The sequence below is a fragment of the Xenopus laevis genome, chromosome 3S (genome assembly GCF_017654675.1).
Source record: "Xenopus laevis strain J_2021 chromosome 3S, Xenopus_laevis_v10.1, whole genome shotgun sequence".
In the NCBI taxonomy this organism is placed as follows: Eukaryota; Metazoa; Chordata; class Amphibia; order Anura; family Pipidae; genus Xenopus; species Xenopus laevis.
Window position 1 is genome coordinate 93,601,589 of NC_054376.1, and position 16,184 is coordinate 93,617,772.

Consider the following 16,184-nt stretch of genomic DNA (forward strand, 5'->3'; position numbering starts at 1 on the left):
AAAAATCCAACCTTCCCGATCGATATCGTGGCCAGATATCGATCGGGAAGACCCGTCGGAAGCCCCCATACACGGGCAGATAAGCTGTCAAATCGGTCCAAACGACCGATATCGGCAGTTTTATCTGCCCGTGTATGGCCACCTTTAGTGTGAAAGAGAAGTGAATTGCTCCAAGGAGCAGTTTAATAAAGTGCTGGGGTTTAGTGAGCTTCAGGGGCATCAAATCAATTTAAAGGGTCACAAGGAAGCGCTTTGAATCGATCGCAGACAATAAAGCGTTTGTTTGGGGGTCGGGATTTGAAACATATTTAGAGAAAGTTATCTGGGAACTCGCTGCCATTTCACTCGCTGCCATTTCATTCGCTGCCATTTCTCCTGCAGCTGGCAGTGTGGCACAGGGAGCTTGCAATGGACACGCCGGTAAGCTTCAAGCTTCTCATCTATATTTCCCCTTAGCTCATTTGTTAGGGGGTGTCTTTGTACAATAGGGAGGGGGGGGGGTCACGTCTTCTATGCAATTGAATTAGCGCAAGATACAAGAGACACAAATAACACAAATGGAATGACCACAAAGCCACCAGGAATATGCACGGGTACACAATAAATAACCTTAATGCTACAGTATATTACGCTTATAATAAAGAAGGTATATTTGTTGTAAGCAGTTAATAACAACCCCAGCGGTAAATAATATGTTGTGTATACAAATGATATGATTTCCAGATAGAAAGAACATCAGAATCCGCTGTGCAGTGATTGGTTTCTACCCGGGAAAATTTGCCTAAGTAGTCAGAGATGAATTGCTCTACAAGTGAGTGTTTACTGACTTCATCCCTCTCTTATCGCCCTAATCTCTGAGTCCATTAGTAGAGTTAGCGGGGATTTCTATTGGGGGCTCCAGGGAACAGATGCTCATTAAGCCTCACTCGGTTCTGCTGCCCAACACTTACCTCTCATCTCCCTATAGGCCACACTGAGCCTTTTTGGAGATCAGATGGACAATATAGTAGATTAGAATATATCCATTTCTAGTAAGAAACATATATATATATATATATATATATATATATACCCTTATATTAAGGTAAAAGTGAAAAAGTGTGTATTTGTCGGCTGATGAATATATATGTTGACAGGCAGGCAGACATACAGATAGATAGATAGGTAGACAGACAGAGAGATGATAGTTAGATAGATAGATAGATAGATAGATAGATAGATAGATAGATAGATAGATAATAGGCAGATCAGCTAGACAATATAGTAGAATATATCGCTTTCTACTTAGAAACACACACACATATATATGCCCTTATATTAGGATGAAGAAGTGTGTATTTGTCGGCTAATGAATATATCTGTTGACAGGCAGGCAGATAGATGATAGATAGATAGATAGATAGATAGATGATTAAACAGATATACAGAGAAATGAATGAGAATTAGTAGTTTGAGAGAGGAGATGTGATACTGTAATGCCTAAATAGCTGATTAATATTCAGATGATAAATGAAGCGATGAGAATGTCGGCGCACAGAGAAACAGCCAGGGAAGGTGAGTGAGTGACTGGACCGCTAGTAGTGATCTTATTGGCCGGACGCTTCTGCCTCTACAACAAGCAACGAGAACTGACAAGTCGGAGTTTGTCCGCAATGGCCTTTTCCTCGCTGACCCTGTGGGAAGTGTATTTGTTCAATGAGGAATGTGAGCTTGCAGGTCTCCATGTGCTCCTCAGCTACAGCTCCACTTCTCTCCTTGTCTGGGCATCCATCCTGGCAACTTTAATTCGGCTCAAAAAGGAACATTCCGGTGTCACAGAACCACTGGATCGGAGATTTCTGGAAAATGAGTTCCGGTGTCCCTAAAATTGTTTCTTACAGGAGTGAGGACTGGCAAGGGGGATATTACTACTCTATTCACTGTATACTCAGCAGCCTGTACAACTGATACCGACCCACACTGAAAAGTGCTGCAAAGGGGAAATACATCAGTGAAATAAGTGCTTATGTGCTCATTAAATCTGACAATATATTCACATCTATATTCTCATCTTATACGGTTATAGTCCATCCATATCTGTCATCTACCAACCTTCCCCAGTAATTCTTTCAGGAATATTTGTGTTCATAAATAAAGTGTCCCCTATTAATTGGTAGTAGCACCGTGTGAATATCAAATCTTATATCCATCATCTTCCTATTATATTCACTTGAGTACTGTAAGTAATTTATCCGCAAACTTTTCTCCAAAATTTAAATTCCGACAGTTATTCTGAGGAATCCCCTGTAAATATATCATTAAAAACTCATTAAAAACAAAGACAAGACTCTCATCTCTCTCTGTGTCGTTTCAGGAGTCGCCGTATAAACGACCAGTTCTTCTATATTTCGCACATTCATCGTGTTATAACTTATTCATGGGTAGATTTGTGCTTTTCACGGTATTCTCATCATTTTAAAAAGCATTTTAATATAAAATCGTAGTTAAAATGACCTGAGCGGTAACTGGAAGCCTTTTATTTACAAATCCAGAAATTAAAACAAGAAAGTATTATTATATACATATATATTTCTGCAGGAAATGGGTTGAAATAATTCAGTCTATTTGTATGTGTGCAATTGTATTCGTTATTTAAATATACGGAAAAGCAGTAAATGTTAAAGAAAAAAAATGCAATCCCTTCATTGTGTATATTTAATGAAATGATTCTGCTTTTTTTTATATATGAGAAATGTCCAACCCAAGTGAATGTACAGATTCTGATCTAAATAAGATGTGGCTGTTCTTTTACCAATATTTTTAAATGTATAAGGTTTGGCACTTTTAAATGATATTCTCTATCTGTAATATACAAGGCTGTAGATCTACTTATTTCATATTAGCAAGAATATATCAAGATTCCAGTTGAATCCAGTAAAATCATTTCACACTGTTTCTAATGTGCCTATTTATACTGATAAAGATGAAACAAATTCGAAGCATTGTTGCTTTTCTTAAAACTGCTACATGTTTTTTAAGCCTTTAGATATGTTTTTTTGTAACTTTTATTTTATGAATAGATGGTTACAGCAATAACATTTACATTGCAATAACAACAGAAAGTGCATGCAAAGCAATGCAAGAATTGATACAAGCATTCTAATAAAATATACATTTTAAATGCCAAATATATAAAATTTCTAGAACAACAAGTAATATACTAAAGTCAGATTGGTTATTATAGGACTATTGTCTAAAATATAGATTGTATTAATTTCATAATAGTACAAGCTAGATATAAACAATGATTGTTAAGCTCAGGTTATACCATTTGTAACACTTTAACATTTGCTTCTATAATCGAAAAAATACATACAATGCAAAAGTAAGTTTATCAATGTTACACTTTGGTAAAAAGAGATTTCTGAGCAGACACAGGGATTTGGGTGGTTAACCAGCCCACAGCTACAATTTCACCTTCTGTTTTTTTGGAGTAAAATTCAACAATTTTTTTTATCTATCTTATGAAAACAACACTTTTAATCTTTCCATCTAAATATTGATATTGGAGAATGCAGGAATGCAGCAGCCATGGCTTACAGCAGACAGGCTTGGGCTTAGTAATGTGGTGTTACTACATTAGTTAATTTGATGGTAGTGTGTCGTCTTAAAGTTCAGCAATAAATGGAGAGCCACAGATTGGAAAGCCCTAAATCTGTACACTGAGTATTTAAAATAGACAATATTGTGTGCGCTTCAAACACCTTACTTAACCTTGTAGGCTGGGTGCAAAGCAGTCTGGAAACCTTTGCCAGGGGTTTGTATAGACATATAGGAAAAAAAAACCGCTGCAGCACCTTTGTTGCAAAAAGTGAAAACTTGAATTTATTAGGTCAAACAACCAGGCAATGTTTCGGGCTTACTCTTGCTTGAGAAACAGGAGATGTTTACATTAAGAATTGTTGCACAGGAGATGTTTACATTAAGAATTGGTACTACACAGAGAGGTAATATTCTTTTTTTACTATGATTAGAGATAAATAAGTTAGGGACCACCATGTGGGGTTTTACCTTGACGTGGTATGGTGGTTTCAAAATTACATGCACTTGCATATTTACTTGAATTATTTAGACAGGGCTTTAAACTTTTTGAAATTGGCCTCAGGTGTGCATCCACAACCCCCTAGTTTTAAAGGGCAAGAGTAAGCCTTAAACGTTGCCTGGTTGTTTGACCTAATAAATTTAAGTTTTCACTTTTTGCAGCAAAGAGGTGCTGCAGCGGTATTTTTTCCTGTATGTACCGTGAGTATTTAGCTGGTGGTTAGTGACTTGCCACAAAGTACAAGTAATTATTAGTAGGAGACTTGCAGGCAAGTATACATTAGGGATGCACTGAATCCACTATTTTGGATTCGGCCAAACCCCCTGAATCCTTTGCGAAAGATTTGGCCAATACCGAACCAAATCCAAATCCTAATTTGCATATGCAATTTAGGGGTGGGAAGGGGAAACCATTTTTTACTTCCTTGTTTTATGACAAAAAGTCACGCGATTTTCCGCCCTGTCTTAATTTGCATTTGTATATGCAAATTAGGATTTGGATTCATATTCGGCCAGGTAGAAGGATTTGGCCAAATCCGAATCCTGCAGAAAAAAGGCAGAATCCTGGCCGAAATCCGAACCGAATCCCGGATTCGGTACATCCCTGATATATATGTATAGAACTTATTATATTGAGTGCAAGTTCTTCTACACTGGAACTACTGTAGTTATTCATACATTGTATCAAGGCCAGTGTAAACCTTAAAGGGATACTGTCATGGGGAAAAATTTGTTTTTCAAAATGAATCAGTTAATAGTGCTGCTCCAGCAGAATTCTGCACTGAAATCCATTTCTCAAAAGAGCAAACAGATTTTTTTATATTCAATTTTGAAATCTGACATGGGGCTAGACATTTTGTCAATTTTCCAGCTGCCCCTGGTCATGTGACTTGTGCCTGCACTTTAGGAGAGAAATGCTTTCTGGCAGGCTGCTGTTTTTCCTTCTCAATGTAACTGAATGTGTCTCAGTGGGACATGGGTTTTTACTATTGAGTGTTGATCTTAGATCTACCAGGCAGCTGTTATCTTGTGTTAGGGAGCTGCTATCTGGTTACCTTCCCATTGTTCTTTTGTTTGGCTGCTGGGGGGGAAAAGGGAGGGGGTGATATCACTCCAACTTGCAGTACAGCAGTAAAGAGTGATTGAAGTTTATCAGAGCACAAGTCACATGACTTGGGGCAGCTGGGAAATTGACAAAATGTCTAGTCCCATGTCAGATTTCAAAATTGAATATAAAATAATCTGTTTGCTCTTTTGAGAAATTGATTTCAGTGCAGAATTCTGCTGGAGCAGCACTATTAACTGATTCATTTTGAAAAATTTTTTTTTCCCATGGCAGTATCCCTTTAACTTGTTATTGTGCCCCCACTTTCTGGGGTTTAGAGGTGAATGGCGTGACAATTAACCCTCTATAGGACTGAGGTTTCAATGTTTGCTTTTCAGTTTTCCCTTTTCATTTTAAACATGAGCAAATTCATAATGGAATCGGTTTGGAACTGGTGAAAGTTCCCTGTTTCATTGTGTTGGATATCATTTGTTTCCATTAAAGTAACAGAGATACAGGTACCCTGGGTGTCACTGACCTGTCAATATGACAAGCACTAATAAGTGAAATATATATATGGTGAATAAAGTACCCCCATTGTAAAATATAAGGATATTATAATTCACCAATGAGTTCCATGTCGTGGAACTCTGAGGTTACTTCTAATATCCTCATATTTTTCAACAAGGGGTACTTTATTTATTATAATACACAAGTTTTAGAGTCATGTGGCAAAAATGACATCACTACTCACTGTTTATATCTGATGAAATCACTAGTCGCCGTTTATAAGGATATCATTTACTAGATATTCATGGCTTTTGTGTATTATACATAGAGCCATCACTTGATTGTTAATATTCCAGCCAGCTTTTTGCAGGCAATATTTGGCAACGGAATACATCGATAACATAATATATGGATGAGCCAAGTTAGATAAATATATATATTACAGTATTTTATAGGCATTGTACATCAATTCCTTGGCTAGTGGAGCTTACAGTTTAAGGCCCCTCTTATTGTTATGGCTGCACAATGTGCCTTTACTATTATGGAGTGCAAGCAAATCTAGATTTGTAGAGGAATGCATACATGACATAAAAATAGTTTTTTATTGAGATTATACATCAATTCCTGGCCTGGTGGAGCTTACAGTCTGAATATGAACATGTATGATACAAGGGGGTATATTTATGAAAGAGTGAAGTTAAAGATCACCACAGTCCACTCCATTCATTTCTATGGGATTTTGAAATGCGTATTTATCAAATAGTAAACTTTCACCCTTTGATAAATACACCTTTAAAAATCTCATAGAAATTAATGGAGAGAGGTGGAATTTCACTGTAGCAGAGTGGTGATCTCTAACTTTACGCTTTGATAAATATACCCCCAGCGATGGGGCCAGGTATTGATGTATAATGACTATAAAACACCTTTGTTTGGAATATATTGATGTCCTATAATTAAAGGGCACGTATCACTACTCCGGTGGGGGAAACAATTGTTTGTTTATTTAATACTACCTGTACCAGAAACAAGCTCCTGGTGCAGGCGGCGTGTAAGCAAAATGCTGCAGGTCTACATTGTCTCCTTTTTTTTTTTTAAAAACAATTTTTTGATGATAATAACAGCCATAAGTGTGTGATGGATAAGTATGCAGCAGCTTATTAATAAAATAGAAAATATTTAATACTGATGATGTGGTTTAACATAAGAAATTGTAAAGCAGGAGAAAATGAAGCACAGGGATAAGATTTGTCCCGTCACATATCAGGGCGAAAGTGTGTAAGTTGAGGGGATCTCATGTCTGCCCCCAGCAGTCAGTCTGGTTTATAGACAGAGGCACAGCTCTGCTGACTGATGTGCTATTTAATCTGAAGGTTTCCCTGTGTTTATATGAGAGTGTGCTGCTCATGTTTATTGAGACAGGAGCTTTAAATAACAAGAATATTGCATGTCACCGCATTCCTGCAAATATATTTATAAACTAATGGCATAGTGAAAACATATGTCTGCATTATCTCTCCTACTCTGTCTCTTTCTCAGTCCTTCAGTCACTCTCTCTTCTTCCTTCCTCCCTTCATCTCTCTCTCTGTGCTTGTTCATTATGGCTCCCTCTCTCACTCCATCAGTTTCCTTCTCCTTCTCATCACTTGTTTCTCCCACCCACCTGTCTCATTCACACTCTGTATATCCCTTTATCCATTTAACCTTCTATCCTTGACCATAATTACAGAAAATAGCTCAGTTGTCTAGCAATGTGGTGCTATAGGCTTTCATATACATATCAACAGTAAGTAACACAGTTGTACACAAGGCATTTATTGGGTGCACATTAAACATGTCCAGCGGCATTAAATGCTTTAGCAGGGTGAAGCCATGGGGCACTGAAATACTCCTCTACTGTTTGGATACAATGATATGATACTGTATAGCATTTTATTGGCTTGTGTTTTTCTTTTAATTAAAGTGCTAATTCTAAGCAATATCAGTGATGGACACCTATGCATTATGGATGAAACAATGCATTATGGGTATCCTTAGTTAAAATGGGATGATAACACAAGATGTCCAAGCAAACTGAAAGAAACCCAGACAATTACAATACTATTATAACAGATCAAAATGAATGTGGGTTATGTTTCCCGGTAATAGCCAGATTTATTCAATATTACACATTTTTTTCATTTTTTTATCCAGAAACCCGATATCCAGAAAGCTCCAAATTACGGAATGGCTGTCTCCCATAGACTCCATTTTATCCAAATAATCTAAATTTTTAAAAAAGATTTCCATTTTTTCTGTAATGATAAAACAGTAGCTTGTACTTGATCCCATCTAAGATATAATTAATCCTTATTGGAAGCAAAACCAGCCTATTGGGTTTATTTAATATTTAAATGAATTTCTAGTAGACTCAAGGCATGAAGACCCAAATTAAGGAAAGATCTGTTATCCAGAAAACCCCAGGTCCATCCATCCATGTGCCATGATATTGGATGTGTGCACGTGGAGGGTATTGCAGTACAAAGGTCAGGTATGGTAAGATTTAGAAATAGGTAATTGTTGTCTACTAATAAGACAGAATAGCAGTATCACGTTTATGAGGTTGGAGGAACAGATTAACAAGAGAGGTGTGCTTCCTTGTATAAAAGAAATATATTGCATATTGTACTCATTTCACTAAAGACAGCTGACAAGCACCACCTGTGTGATTGATAAATTTGTGGAGTTACTGACACCAGAAATGAAACCATTTTTACATCTATCATAACATTGCCTTTGCATGGGATTTACTGTAGAAATTTGCCATAAAGGTATTTGTCCAATGCTTTTACATTACCTATCTAGGTTGAGAAGGGACAAATAGGTTGGCAAACCAAGCCAATCACAGAACTTATTTGGCACCCCCAGGAACATTATTCATTCTTTTATTGCTCCCAAACTCATTTATGTCTGAATGTTGCTCACGAGTAAAAAATGTTGGATACTCCTGCACTACAATATTTACTATGATATTATAAAACTGTAACATACGTTTATACTTTCTATGTAAAGAAATTATCATTTTATAAAAGGGAATCTGTGGTATTATAAAAAAAAAATCAACTTAATTCTAGTGGATCTTTAATTAATCAGTTTAACTAAAAAAGATATTTGTGAGCTGCTCGACCTAACTTTTTGTTTTGCAGCTGTAATCACGCAAAAGAAATATGGTGTAATTGTCTTCATGCCATTATTACACCATCTGGTACCCTTATAACAGTTAAAAAAAAATTATATGTGCTTCCAAAATCCCACAGTGTAAAAAATATGCAAAAACACAAAAAAAGACTTACAGGTACAAGAGTCTTGAAACACTCCTTTAATGCAAGGCTAGAGAGCACCCCTTTGTCCCCCACCCCTTGACCAAAAAGCCTGCAGGTGCAGGGTGAGTTCAAAACCTCCTTTGCCTTACAGATAGGGAACATCATACTTCATGCTAACAAACCACTGGACTTTTGGCCATAGGATAAATTAGTCCCACTATTATCGAAGGGGCCTTCCCATAGTTCTCCAGAAACATACACTCCTTCCATCAACGTCTCTTGAGGAAGGCTGAAAAGAATTCGAATATATGTGTGTGTGTGTGTGAACATTTGAAATATGCTAAAATATTTATAAAAATAGAATATTTTTAGAAACACTCAAAATACATTTTCAACATAATCGCCATTGAAACTGTCATCCAAATAAGCCAATAACCAAAAGGCAAAGATGAACATAAACACCAACGATAAGAAAATGATAACGGGATTGCAGGATCAGAACAAATATTGAAGAGCAGATGAGCGCAGGAATATATAAGGAAAGCTTATGCGTGCGTGCAGCACGAGAGTTCATATAATACAACTCTGATACTGATCTGAAGGAGAGAAACTTTGCTCTTTGATGAGCAGCATGTGACTATTACAACACCAGGGGCTGCATCTCAAGCTGATTCAATTAAAGGCATGCAATTTACCCACTATTTGTTATCCTTAGCCTGTGTCGACTGCAAGGATTGTCTTTTGGCTGGATTGACTTTTCAATTCCTGTATAACATTATGGTGGCAGCCCTCATACAATCTGTACAGCCCAACACCTTCCACTATCAACCTCCAAGCAAATTCCTAAATCTTTCATAATTGTGGGAGATCTTTTATGAGCTCTTCATGTCCTGAACAGCCTGGCCAAGTTTTATATTAGATTTTTATATTAGGTTTTATAGCAGAATGCATGCAATTTATTCTCTTTTTTATGCTCTTAATATGACCACAACTGGAATTTTTTAAAATATTTTTATAGCTCAGACCCTGTTAACATGCACTATTGATCAATCAGCCATCAGCAGTTTTAACCTGAAAGTTATAATTACAATTGATGAAGGGGAATCTCTATAATATTGTACTAATGGTCTGTGTAAGGCAATCAACCTGTATCTGGCCACACGTGGGTGAGTTGGCTGGTTTATTCAGGCCATTGACCATCACTCTTTGAGTGATGACCTGGGAGACCATTCTGAGTGGCCATTTTGAGATACTATAGGCTATCACACCTGGAAGATCTGGGCTGAAAATTTTGCAGATAACCCACACTCACATAGGGGTAGTCTTTGGTCAGTATCAAGTAGGAGTAAGAGTAGCTACAGCTCTTTAAAATCCTTATGTAATCCAATTGTTTGGTCCATGTCTCTAGATAATGAATAAGTGCAGCCTTCTTTTGCACAAGTTCTTTATAATGTGTATGGATGTGAGCCAAACAATCCCATTGCATAGCTATTAGCCAGTATGGGTAGGGATGTCTAGGCATTTGCATTAAGGTGACCATTTGTCCCCGTTTGCCGGGGATGTACCCCATTTCAGAGGTGCAGTCCCCATGGAAATTGTCCCCGTTGGCCGTCCCCGTGTGACAAAAATGCCCCTGTGAAATCCCTGGATCGTCAGGCATTCAGGCAGCCAACTTTGTTTGCAGGTCCTTCAAAACAGAAGACTGCGCTATGCCAATTGGCCAATCAGGAAGCACCACACAACACAAGAGTCAAAGCACTACATTCAATTCATTGCAAGTGCAAAACCTGAAGTGCCTCCCTCATTGGCTAATTTGCAAGCTGTGACGAAGGACTGCTGAATGTGTCTCCTGTCTGATCCCCCCTCTGCCCACCTCCTGCTGCACAGAACAATTTTCAACTATGGACTGAGGAAAGGAAAGCGGCAATACAGCAGCAGCAGCGCTCGCTCACAGACACAGAGATGGGTGACATGGCATGAGAGAATTCCAAGTGCAGGGATCAAAGTGATAGCCAGGTCAGACGCTGCCCCAGAGTAAAGTTTATCTGCCTGACCTTTCCATTATTGACTGATTTTCCCTCCACATGGCACATAGTCCACATCTATAGTGTTGTACATAAAGAAAGTTTTTACTTATTGTCCCCTCTGCTGTAAGTGTCTCTATCACTCAAAATAATATAGAGACTGTCTTGGAGCATTATACATGAAATTACCACTCTGCCATCCGACTATATGAGTTCTGGGGGTATTTATACATGAAATAATCTCTGTGCCAACCTACTATGAGTTCTGAGGGTATTTATACATGAAATAATCTCTATGCCAACCTACTATGAGTTCTGAGGGTATTTATACATGAAATAATATCTGTGCCAACCTACTATGAGTTCTGAGGGTATTTATACATGAAATAATCTCTGTGCCAACCTACTATGAGTTCTGAGGGTATTTATACATGAAATAATCTCTGTGCCAACCTACTATGAGTTCTGAGGGTATTTATACATGAAATAATCTCTGTGCCAACCTACTATGAGTTCTGAGGGTATTTATACATGAAATAATATCCGTGCCAACCTACTATAAATGTTGGGGCTATTTATACATGACATTATCTCCGTGCCAACCTAATATAAATTTTGGGGGTATTTATACATGAAATAATCTCTGTGCCAACCTACTATGAGTTCTGGGGGTATTTAAACATGAAATAATCGCTGTGCCAACCTACTATGAGTTCTGGCGGTATTTATACATGAAATAATATCTGTGCCAACCTACTATGAGTTCTGGGGGTATTTATACATGAAATAATCGCTGTGCCAACCTACTATAAATGTTGGGGGTATTTATACATGAAATAATCTCTGTGCCAACCTACTATAAATTTTGGGGGTATTTATACATGAAATAATCTCTGTGCCATCCTACTATGCATTCTGGGGGTATTATACACAAAATTGCCACTGCGTTCGTTCATATATTCCCAGAGGGTGTTTTGTAAAATGGGGAGTGGTTAGTGGGGGTATGTTTTACACAGTGGGCGTGGCCTAAACATTTTGCCCTGTCCCCAGATTTCACTCTGAAAATATGGTCACCTTAATTTGCATTTGCCATTTGAAAAGATTAAAAAACATTTTTCTCAATTACAAGATGTCTGTGAATGGATGTAGATTTAATGCCATGGCATAGCAAGAAATTTTGATATAGACACCAATATTTAAACTCATTTTTACATCTATCATAATATTGCCTTTGAAAGCAACTTCTAACTTTGCCATAAAGTATTTGCACACTGCTTTTACATTACCTGTCTGATGCCCCATATTCCTGTATGAGGGGGCTGCCATATTTGTTCAACAGGAGTCCATTAGCATTAGAAATTTTAACGGAGATGGGACAGTCAGTTTGGCAAAACAGTCAGGTTTGGAAACTTCAATGGTGATGGGCGAATACATTTGCCTTGCACGAATTCTCAGAATATTGCCGCGATTTGTTGCCGCGAAAATTCACCGGCGTCAAAAAATTTTGGACGCGCCTCTAAAAACGATGCACTTCAACACTATTTGGATGCCCATTGACTTTAACGCAGGTATCAAAATTTACACAAGCGACTTTTCAGACGTGCGTCCAAAATTTTGGTGGCCATTAATTTTCATAATTTTTTTGCCGTTTTGCGGATTTTTCGTCAAAGCGAAATGGGAGAAATTCGCCCATCACTAAACCTCAACTTACAACAAATGTCTCAGCAAAAAACAATCAACATGACTTTTAATGTACATTCATATTTTAAAAAGTAGTTTTTTAGTGTCAGTATCCCTTTAAAGGACTTTATTAAATGCAAAAGGAAGCAAACCACTGGGAATGACTCCAAAATAAGTCAGTGGTCAAACCAATTCCACAGTTTTGAAATGTAAACTCTTTTTAAGGCCATTACAGAGGTTGCGGCACTCACAGCTAAGACTGGGCACCTTATTTTATAGAATTGATGCTGACACAGGACTCTACTACAGTCTTGTATAGACATGACCAAAAGAGAGCCAGAAGCTATTTAGGTCAAACAGCACTCCTGATTTAGGCAGGGGAGATTTACCGCGATGGAATAGCTGGTCCCAGCATCAATGGCTCTCAATAAGAAGCATGCAACATAGTAGAATATGGAGGACTGGACATACTACATGCCCAATATATTAAGCTTCTATACTATTCACTCTAATATCAACACACTGATGTAAAAATGTCACGGTTTAACCCCACATTATTTTAGAATAAAGCAACCTATAAATAGCACATTAAACCAACCCTATTGAGAGTGTGTGAGAGAGAGTGTGTATGTCTTGAGATGCCCCCTACTTTCTTGTAATCCCATGGTGTGAAGGCAGGGGAAAAGAGGCCAATTAATGTAACCAAAATCTTTTCAGGTACTCACTGGACTATCTACCCCCAGGCTTCTCCTCATGTGCTTATGCCATTGCTTCAAGGGTTGGGTTGAAAAGCAACACATTGATTAATTCAGTCCTTGTGGATCCCTTCTATCAAGATATATGCACAGCTAATCAGCCTGAACATTCATTTTTTAAACAAGCTGTTTGCATCCGATCTTTCTTGTGGATGCAGTCAGTTTAGTCTCTTGTGGGTTTAGTCCTCCCCAAATCACAATAAAACTTCTTAGCTAGTCAAAACCCTTTGCCTATCCAACTTGATCCATAGTTCACTAAGTAGTATACAGTTATCTCTATATATACACCATTCCATTGGGTAGGCATGACATTAAGGACCAGGCTTCCAACTGGTACATTTAAAGGGATACTGTCATGAGAAAAAACGTTTTTTTTTCCAAAACACCTCAGTAAATGGTGCTGCTCCAGCAGAATTCTGCACTGAAATCCGTTTCTCAAAAGAGAAAACAGATTTTTTTTTATATTTAATTTTGAAATCTGACATGGGGCTAGACATATTGTCAGTTTCCCAGCTGGCCCCAGTCATGTGACTTGTGTTCTAATAAACTTTAGTCAATCTTTACTGCTGTACTGCAAGTTGGAGTGATATCACCCCCCCACAGCAGCCTAACAACAGAACAATGAGAAGGTAACCAGATAGCAGTTCCCTGACACAAGATAACAGCTGCCTGGTAGATCTAAGAACAGCACTCTATAGTAAAATCCATGTCCCACTGGGACACATTCAATTACATTGAGTAGCAGAAACAACAGCCTGTCAGAAAGCAGTTCCATCCTAAAGTGCAGGCTCTTTCTGAAAGCACATGACCAGGCAAAATAACCTGAGATAGTTACCTACACACCAATATTACAACTAAAAAAATACACTTGTTGGTTCTGGAATGAAATTTTATATTGTGGAGTGAATTATTTGCAGTGTAAACAGTGTAATTTAGAAATAAAAACTACATCCTAAAAATCATCATGACAGAATCCCTTTAAGCAGTCATTTGCATAACCTAAAATATTTTTAAACCCATTTAAATGTCATTTTCTCCAGGATGCCACACATGCTTTGAAACTGCAAATAAAAATGTGTGGCTAGCTTCTGGCGATATCACGTCATCTTACAATATCCAACATGCTATAGGGCTGTTACTAGCGAATTCTTTTTAATATTATTAATGAACATTTTTTTTTAAACACAATTTGTGCCTTTCTAAAATAATCTCCACATGTTCAGCAATATTTGGCAGAACACTCCCTCCCCAGCACATCTGAAATTGTTCAAGTGCTGTACCCACATGACATTATCATTATTGGGAAGGAACGAGGGAAAAGTTTTGTGAGATTCATCATGAATTCATCAGTAGAGTACCAGAATAAACTGTGCCAATACATCATTTGTGATAAGGGGCCCAGTTCATTTCAAAAAGATGCAAAATTATTAAAACCCAAAAACGGTTCACCAACTTCAGATACTTCTTAATAAATACATTTGCCATAGGCACCATTGAGCATTATTCTGGTAATCAGCCCTTTAACCCTGCAAATATTATTATGATTATTATTATTGATTATTATTATTACAACATATATTCGTCAGCACTGTACAATAAAATTACCTAAACATGAAACATGCGAGGTTGAATCCTGACAGATTCGCAGAAGTTTGATATTTTCCCCATTTAACAAAATGTTCCCAGCTGTCAAGAACAGTAAAACATATTGACACATTCATTGACAATTCAAAATGTCTTTTCAATAGTTTCAGCCGTTTTGAGCTTCTCAGCAATACTGAAGAGCCATACCCCCAATGATGCATTTTGCACGCATGACAATTATTTTACCTGCTACAGTGATTCAAAAAATGAAAAAAAAATGCTCATTAAATGTATATCAAGCATTAATCAGTGTTATCACTTTGTAAAATGTACAGTCTTGATATATCAGGCCCAGATATTGCATATAAATACTAACCGCCTCACACAGTTGCTCTGGGATTTTAGTATTAGCATTTATAGAATTAAAATAACAATATAAGTTGGGATACTGGCTTGAAATCATGGCTAAATCTCACTTCTTCATGCCATGGTAAACACTTCTGGCTAATAAAAAATGACATTTGCCATTTACAATTCTACAAAAAGCCCCAACTTATAAATTCTTCACTTACATTTAAAGACTGAAGTTCTCACTCTGCCCCCTTCCTTTTCTGTGAACTCTGACCTCACTTCCTTAAGAATATTAGCTTTTGTTGAGGGCTTCACCTCACTACCGTCAATGGCCGTGTTATAAAATGTATTCCTGTGGAGGAAAAAATAACACTTATCAAGTTGTACTACTGACCTAAATACATGAGATGCACAACAAAGCTGGGATTGTTTATTTCAGTAACTGTAAATAACTCTTAGAGAAACCAAAATGTTGGGGCTGCACAGTTAGATTAGAGGGCTCAAGTGGTATTTGCCACTGTTTTCCAGAATCTTCATTAGTAGAATTATTTCTGACCTTATATAGATGAAAAACACATGCAAGATATTTTTTAGCCATGTAGGTCTATTCTAGGTCTTGGCATGTAAATACCACTTTGCAGAAACGGTAGAAGCACCAGTTCAAACAGTAGGATGTTGGGCAAAGGCTAAAAGGGCCCTTGTCAATTACCCAGCAGCAGAGGTGTGGCATCCACAGGCGGAAACCAGAATTATGAAGCACAACATAGGGCAAACTCAGTTTAGACTGCTACTGCTATTGATCTTACTGAGGCTGCTCTGGACACCAAAATAGTAAGTGTTGGTTTGCACGTAT